Below are 16,759 nucleotides of genomic sequence, written 5' to 3'. Positions count from 1 at the left end.
TTGGGGCCTGTATGTCCTCTCTAGCCTCCTTGCTCATGGGCTATTGCCGGATAGAGACAGGGATGGCAGAAGGTTTTAGGTCTATGACCAGTGGTAGTTGGTTAACAGCCAGTCCTATTCCAGCTGTTTCTGCCCATGCTTGTGGAAAATTTTTTAACTAGATGGGATCAAGGAAAGGGAGGTTGGCTGAGGGCTTTTCATGCAGTCAGTGTTCATCCTCGAGGTGTAAGATGGACCTGAAGGGGCTGTCCATCCGAGCCAGTAAATTGTAGCACCTTCCTTGTGAAAATGGATATGGGCTCCAACTTTTGAAAGGAGATCTCTACCCAATAGGGGGTAGAGACAGCCCAGTACCAGCAGGAATGAGTGTGTCACCTTCCCAGTGCTTAGGTGAATTTTCCTCTCGGTAGTCCATCGCTATATTTTTCCCCAGTGGCTCCCTGGACCCAGGAGGTCTTGGAGCTTTGTGGGCCATTTATCTGGGTTAGGACAGAGTACTGAGCTCCACTAAAAAAGTTGTCCACTAAAAAGGTTGTTGGTTGTCTCCCTACATCAAGGGTTATCTGGGGCCTGGGGTGTGTGTGTGTGTGATCCTGGCCTTGATCAGCCTAATCATCATCCTCTAGTGACAGAATGGGAACTGATTTCTTCCTCAGTTCACGAGGTCTCTTTGGCCAGCCTTTAACCCAGTGTCCTTTTTCCTTACAGTAGGTGCATTGGTCCCGGTCCACCCATGGCTTTCTCCTGTCTCCCAGGTTCCTATTCTGACCTGTTCTAATTTGCCCTGAGTTTGTACTATGGTGGCCAAGATCTTAGTTAATTCTTGGCTATGCTTTTTGTCCCTCTTGTCTTCAGCCTCTTCCTATTCCTTACACAGTCTTTCCTCTTTCTTTTCAGGAGTCTCTCTTTTATTGAAAATTCTTTCTGCCTCTTTGACTAAATCATGGGGAGTATAACCCTGCAACACTTCCAGTCATTGGAGCTTACTTTGGATATCTGGTGTAGACTGCCCTATGAAGAACATAATCACATCCAATTGGCGATCAGTGGCCAATGGGTCAAAGGGGGTATACACACAGTATCATACCATCAGATGCTCTAGGAATCATGCAGGAGTCTCCTCCATACCCTGAGCTATTGCACGTACCTTGGCCAAATTGGTGGGACATCTTCCAGCCCCTTTGAGACCCACTAGGAGAATCTGGTGATAGAAACAAAGTCACTCCTTACCGGTCATGGTGTTGTAATCCCGGTCTGGTCAGGTGAGGGGGAAGGCATCCTTGATCTCCTTTGGCAGCTGGGTGGATCTGCCGTCTGCTCTAAGGACATTCTTGTGTGCCTCTAAGAAGACTCACTGTTTTCCCTCATTAGTGAGAAAAGCCTGGAAAAGTTTTCGCAATCATCCCAGGTGGGCTGATGTGTGAGTAAGATGGACTTGATCAGCCCTGTCAGTGCCTGGGGGTCCTGGAAAAAGGAAGGGTTATGGGTCTTCCGATTGTAAAGGTCAGAGGCTGAGAATGACCAGTATTGGAGTTGCCCTGCCACAGAATGGAGGGGGAAAGCCTGTGTCATCCAAACCCCTTCTGCCGATGCTCCTCCCCACTCTGTGCTGAGTCACAGTTGGCTGGAGGGAGGAGAGGCCGGTCCTGAGGCTTCTGTCTCTGTAGAATCAGGGGAGGGGTTCTGAGGTCTTGGGAGCCCTGTGCTGGTGGCTGAACTCCCTGGGGAACATGTCAGGAGGGTTTTAGATAGGGAGGAGGGGGATCTATGAGTAATAAATCCTCCTGGTCATTTGGGAGGACAGCCAGAGTCTTGAGTTTCTGTTTGGGAGGTTCATTCAAGGGAAGAAGGGAAGAGAGGGAACATGGTGCCGAGGAAAGAGGTGTGAGGGGCATTGAGAATGACCAGGGGGCCAGTTTTTGGGCTTGTGCCCCTGGTGGAGGGAGAAATGGCTTAACCCAAGATGGGGGATCCCAGGAGAGGCTTTCCCAAGTAATGATGTAGGCCACCTGGTCCAGGTATTCATGGGGTCCTGTCTGGAAGACTTTCTTTAATCCGCAAGATAAGATTGCGATTAAAAGTTCTGTCCCTCAGCCAGCCAACCTTGAAGGTGGGCCATTCTGAGGAGCAGAAAATTTGCCATTTCTTCTTTCGGACCTTGACCAACTGGTTCAGGGCTCGGTCCAAGACTTCTTTCCAAATCTAGAGTTAAAGTCAAAGTGGTGGTAACTCCTTGTCCCATAACTAGTGAGATCTCAATATGAACAAAATAACAAAAAGCAGCCACACACACAAGACAAAAATCCCAAGCTGTGTGACAACAAATCAATCAAAAATCGAAAGTACAAATGAAGAGGGAGTTGGCAAACCAAAATCAGGCTCCCTGGGGAGGAAAGAGACTCCAGAGTGAGACCAGGGGTCTCAGGGCACTTCTGTCTCCCCTGCTGGTCCAATTCTAATACAAGTCCTGTACAGGTACAAATACGAAACTGGCCAGACAACAAAAATAACATATAAGACATAGACATATTCAAGACAATAAAACATTGAGTTCGCTCTTACTTCCAACAGGGTCCTGGTAATGGGTCTGGTGGGCATACCTCATTCCGGATGAGCCCCCACATGTTAGACCCCACAAACTCTGGGATGCTAACTCCTCAGGAGGGTTGCCCCAAGAAACCACTCTCCTGTCTGGTTGATGCAAAAGCAAGATGAAGTTTATTCTCTGCGCAAATGGGCTTCTCAGCCAGGCATGGGAGAGAAGCCTTGACTAGCTATTAGAGGCTACTTTTAAAGGCAAAAAAACCACATACTCAGTGAGGGGGTACAGTGGGTTGTTTATCAAATGCTGGGATTGGCTCATTTTAAGGGCATTTACTATGATTGGTTATGTCAAAGGTGGGACGGTGGTTGCTGGGTCAGGCAAAGGACAAGGAAGCACCTGAAGACTGTAAGAAAACACCTAATGTTCTGATCAATAGGCAGGGTGGAGTCATGACTAGTTCACAAAAACATGTCTTCTCTAGTTACCAAAAACATGTTTTCTTCACTAGCAGCAAAAGAGAATTGCAATTTCAGGTAAAAGGATTGTTAGAGCAAAAAGGAACCGTGGTGAAAGAAAGAACCATAGAAGCCTTTATTAAAACCATAGAGCAGGCCAGTCCCTGATTTATTACGGGAGGAGGTCTGAATGTTCCAGATTGGAAAGAGGTGCGCAGAGACCTACAAAAGAAACTGCAACAAGAGGGCCCTGACAGCTTTCTTTCTGTGACCTTCTCATTGTGGTTGTTAGTTAAAGATGTTCTGCTAATAGACAGCATGAAAGTTAAATGGGAGGTACAAGCAGCTAAGGAAGATTTACAAGAAATTCAGGAAGAAGAGACCCACTGCTCTCTATATTCTATTAAAGATCAGGAAGGAGAAAGGGGGTCATGTAGTGGTGGCAATGGGGAAAATGTTGGGAGAGAATCACTAGAGAAAATCTGCTCTGTCTGGCTCTGAAAACAGTCAATTGCTAGACAGGAGTCTGATGATTCCGAGTTTTTAAAGAATAGTGAGGAATCATTGGAAGATGAGGAGGAAATACTATATAGGGAGATAAGAGATCTTCGGAGAAAACTGAGAAAATGTGAAGCATTTTCTTTATGATGCTTGTAATGATGAAGGGTGGTGGTCTCATTTAAACAAAGATGAAAATAGAGGGGTGTGTTTCTGCTCTGCACACATGGTGGCACCTGGAATGGAAGTACCGGACCCTAATAATCTGGGGAAGGTGATGTACCAACATTTTTCATTACAGTTTAAGGAGATAAAGCAATTAAAGGAGGCTGTTGCTGCCTATGACGCCCAACCATATATAGTAGCGAATTTCATTCAAGGTAAGGTTATAGCAGCAGCTTTCAGCATCGGGAAATCATGCGAGGACAGAGAGACTGGGAGCTGGAGGCAGTAATTGTTTCAACTGTGGAGCTTCTGGCGATTTCCTGAAGGAATGCTCACAGCTGATGATGGGAGAAAGGAAGAAACATGGCATGTGCCCTAGATGCAGAAGGGGAGCACATTGGGCTAATGGTTGCTGCTCCAAGACAGATACAGACTGGAAACCCCAGCCACCTACCATTAATCAATAGCAGGAAAATTGTTGGAGGGCCCTACTCCAGGGCCCCAGAACCTTAGTGTATGGAGCAATGACTGCAGGACGACCGAGGCAGTACCCCGGCAGTGGCTGTATCCAATTTCTTCCACAAAGCAATCCTTTTGCATTGCAGACCTCATTAGAGCCATTCCAGTGAGTGCAGGATTGGACCTCTGCAACTCTGCCTGAGCAGTCTTAATGCCCCAAATGAGGGTGCAGGCCCTTTCAACAAATGTATATGGTCCCTTACCATCGGGGTCAATGGGACTGATTTTGGGAAGGAGCAGAGATGGGGGCTGTCTTAACAACACTACCTATAAAGATGTCCTTAGAAAAAGCCACCTCTCTGATGAAAGCTATGGGATGGCGACCTGTCCAGGGCCTGGGCACTTTGCATCAGAGCCGACATCACCTTTAACGACTGTTGACTAGGTTACCCATTATCCAGGGGACCATACTGGGCTGGGACATTTTTAGTGTGGGTCACTGTCTCACTGCCCACAACTATATTTATCACATGGTTGTCAGATGACCCCATATGGGTGGAACAGTGGCCCCTAACTGAAGAAAAATTGTGGGCAGTCCATCGTCTAGTACAGGAACAATTACTCACTGGGCATATCGTGCCATCCACGTCCCCCTGGAATACTCCTATTTTTGTAATAAAGAAAAAAAATCTGGTAAATTGAGGTTGCTTCTGGACCTTCATGCAGTAAATAGAAGCATGCAAATTATCAGGCCGCTGCAGCAAGGGGTCCCCTCTCCCATAGGTACCCCCAAAGATTGGCATCTTATTGTAGTTGATCTAAAGGATTGCTTCTTTACTATTCCTTAGCATCCTGATGATTGCTTTCAATTTCCTTTCAGCATACTCTCTATTAATTTTAAAGAACCTGCATTATTCTTCCATTGGGTCGTATTACCCCAGGACATGTCAAATCTCCCCACCATATGCCAATCTTATGTGGCAGCAACACTACATCCCATTAGACAGAAATATTATGACCTTTATATAATTCATTATATGGATGATATTTTATTGGTCGCTAAACATTTAGAAGACGTGCATGATGCATTCGCTGTTATGCAACAAGCCCTATCAGCTTCTGAATTGACTATTGCATCAGAAAAGTTCCAATCCATGCCCCCATATTTTTATCTTGAACACATTTTGCAAAAAGGAGGAATTAAACCACAGAAATTGCAGTTTGATTGTGCTCATCTTAAGACCTTACATGATTGGCAACGCTTTTTGGGTGACGTGCAATGGATATGCCCTTCACTATTAAGTCTGGAGATCTTAAACTGTTATATGAAATTTAACCTGGGATACTTATCCCTCATACCCCTGAATGCTTACTCCTGAAGCCAAAGGAACTCTAAATTTTCTTATGCAAAGTATAGAACAGGGACATTTACAAAGGGTACATTATGATAAGCCCATACAATTATTAGTGTTAACCTCTCATTTTGCACCAATTGGTGTTTTTTTTTGGCAAACTGGACCTATTATGTGGGTACATATGCCTGCTTCTCCTTTCTGTGTTATGCCATATTATAATTTAATCTGCAGTTTCTCTGGAAAGGTAGGAGGATGACTATACAAACTTTTGGCAAATTTTCAGACAAAATTGTCCTCCCTTATGATAAAGATTAATTGTTGCTCTTACAGCAATATAACGATGATTTGACTTTATATTTATTAACAAATGATGTAATTATTGATAATCATTATCCCCAACATTCATTGTTAAATTTTTTAAAGAATCATCCTGTTATTTTTTCTATGGGTAGTAAAACCTAGGCCCCTGGTGGGAGCTTGAACAGTTTTTATGGACCTTTCCCCAATAGGACATGCTGTGGTAGTTTCTCAAGATCTGATATCCCAGACACCTGTTGGCGATGTCTCTCCTCAGGCAGCTGAAATAACAGCCTGTATTCTAGCATTGCAAATGTTTTCTAATGAGCCGATTAATTTATATACTGATAGTATTTACTTGTCTCAAATTATTGCTCCTTCGGAGACTGCTCCTTATATTTCCCCTGTGTCCCATATACAACAATTATGCTCTTCACAACACTTATTGTGGCCCAGATGAGATCTTCTTTTTGTGAGACATGAGGTCATACTCAATTACCTAGACCCCTGGCTGAGGGTAATCAGCTCACAGATGCACATACCTGAATATTACTTGCCAGTCCCAAAGAGAAGGCTTCTAAACTTAGTGAGAAATATCACCTCAGTGCTCGGTCCCTGCAGCGCCATACTGGTTGTGCTAAAGTCACTGCCTTACAAATTACCACCAGTGTTCCACTTGTGCCCCTTTTCATAATGCACCCATTGCAGGAGCAAACCCCAGTGGACTTAAGCCAAATGACATTTGGCAGATAGATGTAACCCACCTCCCTTCGGATGGAAAACTGAAATACATGCACGTTTTGGTAGATACTTGCTATAAAGTAGCTTTTTCTTTGTTACTTAGTGGGGGAAAATTAAGGATGTGATAGCTTATTGCCTTCTGGCTTTTGCTTATATGGGCTTACCTAATGTTACTAAAGCAGATAATGTTCCTGTACATACTAGTGGAAAATTTCGAAATTTTGTGTAGATAATGATATTAAACATATTACAGGTATTCCATACAACCCCACTGGACAAGCTATAGTAGAAAGAATGCTATATGCATTCTTAGAACTATATGTTCTAAAACAGTATTTCACAAAAATAATAGGGGGAGTATATTCACTTTCCCAGTACACAATTGGCTTCTATTTTATTTATTTTAAATTTTTTAACTGTGGATTGTGAGGTCTAATCAGCCATGGACAGGCATTGGAATAAAATTTCTCAGGCCTTAGGACGGATATGATGGAAAGACCTTATTACAGGACAGTGGAAGGAGCCCACACTTCTGTTGGCTAAGGTAAGGGAGGCTGTATGTGTTTTTCCCCCAGGGGAGGACAAACCTATTTGGATCCCAGAGTGATATGTTCGACTTGTGGATGGCACCTTCAAAGGAAGCAATAATGAAGCTATGGATGGGAATAATGATGGTCAGCATCCTAGTGAGTGTCACTCAAGCTGAGCAAACTGTATGGAACCTGGTAAGGAACCACCCCCCCATTATTAATGCCAGTGACCCAGGCTAGTCCTTTATATTCATCTTTTTATTCTACCAATTGTTAGAACAAGCTCCTGTTAATGCCACTTTTCTCTTCAGGATACATTATGTTTTGTTAAGGTACAGAATCACTGTTAAAATTCTTCACTTTTACATCACTGTGTAATACTAAGTAATGCTTCCATGGCTGATTTTTTTCCAAATTCTACATCTAGCAAGGTTGTGGGACTAAGAAATATTTAGCATTCCATGAATAAGGGCACATTACCATGGACCTACCCCAGCTACCCGTTGCTGACCTACAGCAGCCAACTTTAATCTGCAAGGAACTTTCCTTTGGGGAGAGTGTATCAGCCAAAGTCCAGATTTGATAAGAGGTGGTATTAACATGTAGTGGTATGGCCATGGGCCTGTTGACTTTGGAATAGTACTTTTGGGGAGGGAGATGTTGTTCGTGATTGTTCTTCCAGAGACTGCAGCCCGAGCAGTTGCTGGGATGGAAGCTCCTCGGCTGCCCTGTTAGTTCATGTACCAGCGATCATTCATTTGCCAATCCGAGGAAAGGCCATTTGAGCAGAAGTGACCATGTATGGAGAAAAACATATTAGAATAATAGCTGCTGTTGCTGCGGTCATTACCATTTCTGCTGATGCTGTGACAGTTGCTGGACTGGCAATGGCCCAAACATCTCTTGTAGTGGACACTGTGGATAGATTGGCAGGACAAGTTAGCGAGGTCCTTCAAACGCAAAATGCCTTGAATTCTCACATCAAATTTGAACTTTTAAATTTAAATCAGCAAACTGTCTTATTGCACGAGCAGGTGAACTCATTATGGATAATTCAACAAATGTCTTGCTCACATTTTTATGATACGGCTTGTGTTATATCCTTTGTTGTAACCAATGCTTCTGAAATTGTAAAACAATTTAATCCATATTTGCAGGGTCCCTGGAATTCTGCTTTCCTTAATTTTACTTTGCAATCTTTGAAATAATACTTGGGTGCCTCCTGTTTCAGCCAAGGGGTAGTGGAAAGCTATGGCCTTGTTGGGAGGCTGGGTCCAGCAATAGTCGGAGACTCTCTCACTGGCTATTCTGGTTTTCGTAGCCATGAGCATTTGTCTCTGGATTCTGTGTAAATTTATGCAATCCATGAGATCACAAAACATTGTCACTCAGCAAGTTCTTTTAAGTCTGTCATCTGAGAATCCAGATGTGCCACAAGTCTGTCTATAAATGCAGAAACTTTGAGGATACCTCCATAGATGGGCAACTTCTACGGGGAGGGCTGCCTATGACAGGGAAGAGGCCTTCCAAGGACAGGTAAGGGACTACTCTCCTTAGATGACCTAAGATAGGAGGAGCTTCCTTTTATAAAATAATTAGGGGGGAGATGTTGGGGCCTAATGGAATCCTGGCCTTCCTACTCAACTCCCTTGTTGATGACCATTCTTGCCATTGTTGTTCTGGGTTTCTGAGAAACTTGCAAGATCCGTGCCCTCATAGTTGTTTACCAACCCTGCTTTCTGAGTATGCATTGCCTTGGTCCTAACTCGAGGATCTGGCGATGAGGTTTCCATCTTGCAGACCCACCTGTCTGGTTTAGGTATAAACCCCCCTTGGTGATGTACAATAAACGTTTCTGATTCTGCAACATCCAGAGTGTGTGTTTCATTAATACTGTCATCCTTCACTCAGACTTGGCATCCAGCCTGCACTGGCACGGCAGCTCCCCTCAATCCTCCCATCCCCATCCACTACTGTTAGATGGTAAGGGTGTCCTTACCATGGGAAGTCAACTAAGCCTGGCATATTAAGTTGAGGCAGGGTCAAGTCCTTCTTCATTGAATTAAGACTGAGAAAGTTTTCCTTCCATAGGGAATCAGTTCTAAAAAGATGGTTCATGAACCAGGAATAAGTTCTGGTCCACTTTTAGGGGTCCATCAAATAGACCAGGCCACACAACTGTCACCCACATTCAGAGGACCTAGTTCAATCCCATGTGGGCTCTCTATCAGTAATTTCAGAGTCCACAAACACCCACTGTCTCAAGTCAGCCATCTCCGTGGGTTTCTCCATCATGATCTTCTCACCCTTTGTTTTTATAATCTCATCCTCCCTCTCTTTGACTGAATTCCTAGACTTTGTTCCAGTGCCTGGCTGTGATCTCTCTGCATTTGCCTCCTCAAGTTACTGGGTGAAGTTTCTATGGCAATTAGTCTCCAATCTGATTACAGGAGAGAGGCAGTTCAGACACTCTCTCCAATATTGTTGGCATTCTTTTTTTTTAATCTTTTTTTTTGCTGCTGCTGTTGTTGTTGTTTTGGTTATTTATTTATTTATTTATAAAAATTTCCACTTCCTCCCCTCCTCCCAACACTTTTCCACTCCCCCCACTTCCTCTCCCCCTCCCTCTCTAGTCCTAAGAGCAGTCTGGCTTTCCTACCCTGTGGGAAGTCCAAGGTCCTCCCGACTCCCTCCAGGTCTAAGAAGGTGAGCATCCAAACAGACTATTCTCCCACAAGACCAGTACATGCAGTACAATCAAAACTCAGTGCCATTGTCCTTGGCTTCTCAGTCAGCCCTCATTGTCAGCCACATTCATAGAGTCCAGTTTAATCACATGCTCCATCAGTTGCAGTCCAGCTGGCCTTGGTGAGCTCCCATTAGATCAGCCCCGCTGTCTCAGTGGGTGGGCACACCCCTCATGGTCCTGACTTCCTTGCTCATGTTCTCCCCCCTTCTGCTCCTCATTTGGACCTTGGGAGCTAAGTCCAGTGGAAAATAGATCCATACCTATCACCATGCACAAGACTAAAGTCCAGATGGATTAAGGACCTCAATATAAATCTGACCATGCTGAACCTGAGAGAAGAGAAAGTGGGAAGTAGTCTGCAACACATGGGCACAGGAGACCAATTCCAACGTTAAACCCCAGTATCACAGACAATAGGAGCAACAATCAATAAATGGGACCTCCTGAAACTGAGAAGCTTCTATAATGCAAAGGACACCGTCATTAAGACAAAAAGGCAACCTACTGACTGGGAGAAGATCTTCACCAACCGGCATCAGACAAAGGTCTGATCTCCAAAATATATAAAGAACTCAAGAAAGTAGCCATTAAAACTCTAATTAACCCAATTAAAAAAGCGGGTACTGAACTGAACAGAGAATTCTCAACAGAAGAATTTCAAATGGCCAAAGGACACTTAAAGTCATGCTCGACCTCCTTAACAATCAGGGAAATGCAAATCAAAACAACATTGAGATACCATCTTACACCTGTCAGAATAGCTAAAATCAAAAACACCAATGATAGCCTTTGCTGGAGAGGTTGTGGAGTAAGGGGAACACTCATCCATTGTTGGTGGGAATGGAAACTTGTGTAATCACTTTGGATATCAGTGTGATGGTTTCTCAGGAAACTGGGAGTCAACCTCCCTCAGGGCCCAGCAATTCTACTCTTGGGAATATATCCAAGAGATGCCCTATCATACTACAAAAGCATTTGTTCAACTATTGTTGGCATTCTTATCTGGGTTCATTCTTGTTGATTTCTGGGAACTACCATAGCACCAGGTTTTTTCCTAACCCCATAATGGTTCCCTGTATCAAGGTATCTCTTTCAATGCTTGCCCTCTCCATCCCTGTTCCAATTTGGACACCTTGAGCCCTCATGTTCTCATCCCCCACCTCTTCCCCTCTTTCCCCCACTTGCGTCCAGTTTAGTCAGGAGATGTTTTCATTTTTAGCACATCTGGGATCCCATAGTCATCCACATTCAGTCTAAATGCTTATTCACCATACAGACTTAGATCCAGCTTTTATGGGTGTATCATGGAAGAGATAAACAAAAAATGCCAAATGCTGTCCAAGGCCATCTGACACACTTCAGCAATTGCCCATGCTCCCTTACTCCCTGAGGCTTGAAGACCACCAGGTCCCTGTGTCAAATGTGTTCCACATGATTAGGCTTGCCCTAATCCTCACCTCCAGGTCTCTGGGCCATGTACAAAGTATCATAAAAAGGGGTCATTGAGCAATTAATTGCCCCTGTGCACCTCCTGGTATGGAGACATCAGATGCAAACCAGCCCCTAATGGAACTTCTAAGTCTGGCCATGGACAAATGTGTATGCCCGGGCTTCCTTTACCTGACTACCGTCATTGCTAACAGGGAACCATACGTAGACACCATGGTATCAGTGCGGCCCATCTTCTTTCAGTTGGGCATGGGAGCCATATACTCAGTACAGAGGGAATTTTGAGGACCCACCTCTTCTTATTTTTCTATTGTCGGGCTACCAGAACAGCCTTACCTACCTCATTAGACTCCATTACTCAGCTACACTTTTAGGAATATTCTTCTCATGTATTTATTTTTGGTTATGCCAACCTGCCCTATAGCCCAAATGGGAAGAAATTTTTCAGCCAAAGTGGGAACTTCTATTTTGTTTGCTTCTCCCATTAGCCAGATTCACAAGCAGCTCCTCTTTTCTTCTGCCTAGCTACCCACCCCACTGATTCTGACCTGTCATTTCCTCTGCCAGCATTTCAGATGAACCCTAAAATCTGGGACACCCAGAACACTCTGTTGATAGGCTCCATTCCCCCATTGTCATCCAATTACAGGAATCTACCAGGTACATTACCTAAGTTCATTCTTACCCCATTCTCACCCCAGAGATATTCACACTCCCAGACTCAAAAGTGAGACTTTCAAAACAGATTTTAATATAACAAGTCTATTTTTGACTGCCCTCAGCAATCAGTAACCTGTGTCTCCTGGATGTAAAGGTGATACCATGTTGATTAAAAAGGAAAAGGTGCCTTAAAGTTTGTTTCAGTTGGAAATTAAATGTTTAATTGGTAATTCTTCTCTCTCTTGCTTTGTAAATATCCATAACTTTAACACTAACTAATAAAAATCTGATAAGCTAACTCTAGCAGAGTGCTAGACATTCCACTCCACCACTATATTACCATAAACCTGAGCTCAGTATTTGAAATTTCCGTGGGTCCCTTCTCAATACTTCTAAAAAAAATGTATAACTTTTATAAACTTCTAAGTTCCTGGGAGGAAACCTGGACCTATATGAACAGATTGAATATACTCAAGATAAATATCACTCAACATTTTTCTCATCTTGGGACCCCCTTGCTTCATCTTGGGAACCCTGTGGAATCCCCCTCTCATCTTGGAATTCTCCTCCCTTAATTACCAGGATATATTCAAAAATTTCTACATTTCATCTCCTATGTTGCCAGCATCTTATTGGATTCTGTTAGCTAGATGATTCTACAGAACTCAAACCATGGGAAGACATGGTTACCATTGGACAAGTCCCCTAGAGATGACTGATACCTACCAACTCAGCTTGAAGCATTTTCATGAGACCCAATGCCCCCATTCTTGCCCACTGGTTACACTTAATCCCCCACTTTTAATAATAAACAAAATGGTAAACTTTGTTATTTACATCACATCCAGGGTCCCATGGCCAGACAAAACGTTTCATCCTGTGTGCTAGCATTCCCAGGATCCTATAGTCCCACATGCACCATAAGCGTTCAATCAAATTCCCTATTCAACACAGGGCTTTTTTTTTCTACGTAATCTATGGGCTGTGCTTATAATCTATAAGTATACATGGCATTGTTACATAAGCCCCTATGGGCATGCACTAAACTACCTTTTAAAAGTAGACATGCATGCCTATATACTTTTTCACTACATTTCCTTCTGTCAAGCTTGTGCACACTATCTTTCCTTTCTCTTTATTAGTACAAATACTTAGAGTTTTGTTGTATATCTTCTTATTCATTCTCATGACTAGTAATATAATTATTCATTTTCTCTTCCTCAGGTGGTTCATGCATGTCCCTCATGGGGTTCTCCTTTTCACCTAGCTTCTCTGGGGCTGTGGATTGTAGCCTGGTTATTGTAGCCTGGCTTTACATCTCACACCCACTTGAGAATAAATACATATCATGTTTGTCTTTCTTGGTCTGAATTACCTCACTCAGGATTATATTTTCTAGTTCCATCCACTCCCTGTAAATTTCATGATGTTATTGTCTTTTACCACTGAGTAAAATGCCATTTTGTAAATGTATCACATTTTCTTTATCCATTCTTTACTTGAGAGACATCAAGGCTATTTCTAGGTTCTGGTTATTACAAATAATGCTGCTAATGAACATAATTGAGCAAGTGTTCTTGTGGTATGATATGGGTATATGCACAAGAGTATTGCTGGTTCTTGAGATTGATTGACTCCCAGTTTTCTGAGAAACAGCCATGCTTAGTTTCCAAAGTGACTGTATAAATTTGACCTCCCAAGTGCAAAGGTAGAGTGTTTCCCTTAGTTTACATCCTCTTCAACATAGGTTGTTATCAGTGTTTTTGATTTTAGCCAATCTGAAAAGTTTAAAATGATATCTCAGAATCATTTTGAGCTGTATTTCCCTGATGACTAAGGATGTTGAGCAAGTTCTTAAATGCCTTTCAGTCATTTGAAATTTTTCTGCTAATTCTCTGTTTAGATCTGTACCCCATTTTTAGTTGGATAATTTCCTATTTTCATGTCTAGTTTCTTGAGCTCTTTATATACTATAGAGATCAACCCTCTGTCAGATGTGGGGATGGTTAGAAAATTTTCACATTCTGTAAGCTGCTGAATTGTCTTATTGACTATGTCTTTTGCCTTACAGAAGCTTATCAGTTAATGTCAGTACCATTTATTGATTTTGTTTTCAGTGTCTGTGCTACTGGTGTTATATTTAGGAAGTGGTCTCTTGTGCAATTCATTCAAAATGCAATGCATTCAAAACAACTTCCAACTTTCTCTTCTATCTGGTGTATTGTAAGTTGATTTATGTTGAGGTCTTTTTTCTAATTGAAGTTGCGTTTTGTGCATGGGAATAGCTAGGGACCCAATTGCATTCATCTATAGGTCACACATCCTGTTCTGTCAGCACCATTTGTTAAAGATGTGCTTCCTTTTCATTGTTCCATTTTGGCTTCTTTGTCAAAAATAAGCTTTCATAGGTGTGTGAACTAATGTTAGGATCTTCAGTTTGATTTCAATGATCCACATGTCTGTTTTAATGCCAATACCAAACTGTTTTTAATACTTTAACTCTACTGTAGAATATGAAGTGGTGGCCAAGTTCCTTTGTTGTACCAGATGGTTTTGGCTTTCCTGGATTTTTTTTTCCATTTTAAATTGAGCATTTTTCTTTCAAAATCTGTGCTGAATTGTGTTGGGATTTTGATAGGGACAAATCCCTTGAGTTTGTAAATTGCTTTTGGTAAGACTGTCATTTTTAATATGTTGGTTCTATCTCTGCAAGATTATGGGAGACACTTTTATTTTTTGATAATTTCTTTGATATCTTTATCAAAGACTTAAAGTTCTTGCCACACAGGTCCCTCACTTCTTTTATTAGAATTACCCCAAGATAATTTTTATCATTTGTGGCTATTGTAAAGAGTAATGTTTCTCTGATCTTTCTCAGCACATTCATCTTTTTTTGTTGTTGTTAATCTTGTTGTATCCTGCCACATTACTGAAGGTACTTCTCAGCTGTAGGAATTACCTGGTAAAATTTTTGGTGTCACTTATACATATTCTCATGTCATCTGTAAATAGAAAAAGCTTGATTTTTCCTTGTAAATTTTATCCCTTTAGTCTCATTTTCTTGTCTTATTGCTCTTGCTAAAATTTCCAATACTGTATTGAATAGATATGAAGAGACTAAATAGCCTTGTTTTGTTTCTAATTTTAGTAGAATCACTTTGAGTTACTCTCCATTTAGTTTGATGTTGGCTGTCAGCTTGCTGTATATTGCCTTTGTTATGTTTAGATATGTTCTTTGTATCCTTATTCTTTCCAAGACCTTTATCATGAAGGGATGTTAAATTTTGTCAAAGGCTTTTTCAGCATCTAATGAGATGATCATTTTTTTTCTGTAAGTTTGTTTAAATGGTGGATTATATTCACAGATTTTCATATGGTGAACTATCCCTGCATCTCTGGGATGAAGCCTGTTTCATCATGTGAATGATGTTTTCAATGTGCTCTTGGATTCAGTTTTCCAGTATTATATTTACTATATTTGCATCAATGTTCAGGAGGGATATTTGTCTGTAGTTTTTTTCTTTTCTCTACCTTCCTGTGTTTGTGGTATCAGGGTAACTATCACTTAATAATAGGAGTTCCTTCTGTTTAAATTTGGTGGAACAATTTGAAAAGTATTAGCTCTTCTTTGAATTTCTGATAGAATTTTGTGCTGAAACCATCTGGCTCAGGCTATTTTTTTTTGTTAAGAGACTTTTGATGATTGCTTCTACTTACTTAAGGGCTATATTCTACAAAAGTGATTTATCTGATCTTGATTTAATTTTAGTACGTGGTATCTATTAGAAAATTTCTCTTTTATTTTTGATTTGCCAATTTTGTGGAGTATATGTTTTTGAAGTATGACCTAATGATTCTCTGGATTCTACTCTGTGTCTGTTGTTATATCCCCTTTTCATTCATTCTTTCATTAATTTTGATATTCCCTCTTTGCCTTTTGTTTAGATCAGATAAGGGTTTGCATATCTTGTAGATTTTCACAAAAGAAAACGACTCTTTGTTTCATTGATTCTTTGTAATGTTCTCTTTGTTTCTATCTTGTTGATTTCAGCACTCAGTTTGATTATTTTTTATTGTCTACTCCTCCTGTCTGTTTACTTCTTCTTGTTCTAGAGCTTTTATCTGTGCATTTAAATCACTAATATGAGATTTCTCCAAAGTTATTTTTAAAATTTTTTAGAATGTTTTAAAACTACCAATCAAGTTCCTACTCCATTCCCTCCTCCCATTCCCTCGACACACCCTCCCACCCAATACACAGAGAGGGTAAGGGACATTGCTTTGGAGAATGTCCAAGGCCCCCCCATATCTAGGATAAATTCTGGTGTCACTGCCAGTGGTCCCTCAGTCTTTCCCAGTCATGTAACTGTTAAACACAATCAGAGGGAACAGCTTGGTCCTATGCTTATATTTTACCAGTATGGCTAGAGTTGGTGAGCTCCTTTTAGCTCGGGTAGACTGTTTAAGTAGGTGAACCCATCACGGTCTTGACCTCTTTGCTCATATTTTCATTCCTTTCACTTTTCAACTGGACTTTGGGAGCTCAGTCCAGTGCTCCTATATGGGCCTCTGCCTCTGTTTCCATCAGTTGTTAGATGAAGGTTCTATATGGTGATATTTTAGATATGCATCAGTCTAACTACAGAAAAAAAATCAAAATCAGGCTCTCACTTCTATATTGCTATAGGGTCTTAGCTAGAGTCAGTCTTGTCTATTCCTGAAAATTTCTCTAGAACCAGGTCCCTGCTAACCCTATAATGTTTCTTGGTTTCAGGAGGTACCATTTATTCTTTGTTCTTCTTATTGTCTGTGCTACTGGGATTATTTGTAGGAAGTGGTCTCCTGTGCCCATGCAT

The sequence above is a fragment of the Myodes glareolus genome, chromosome 16, assembly GCF_982192425.1.
Source record: "Myodes glareolus chromosome 16, mMyoGla1.1, whole genome shotgun sequence".
Taxonomy (NCBI): Eukaryota; Metazoa; Chordata; class Mammalia; order Rodentia; family Cricetidae; genus Myodes; species Myodes glareolus.
The sequence above is the reverse complement of the archived record's forward strand: the minus strand, read 5'-3'. Positions refer to the sequence as shown.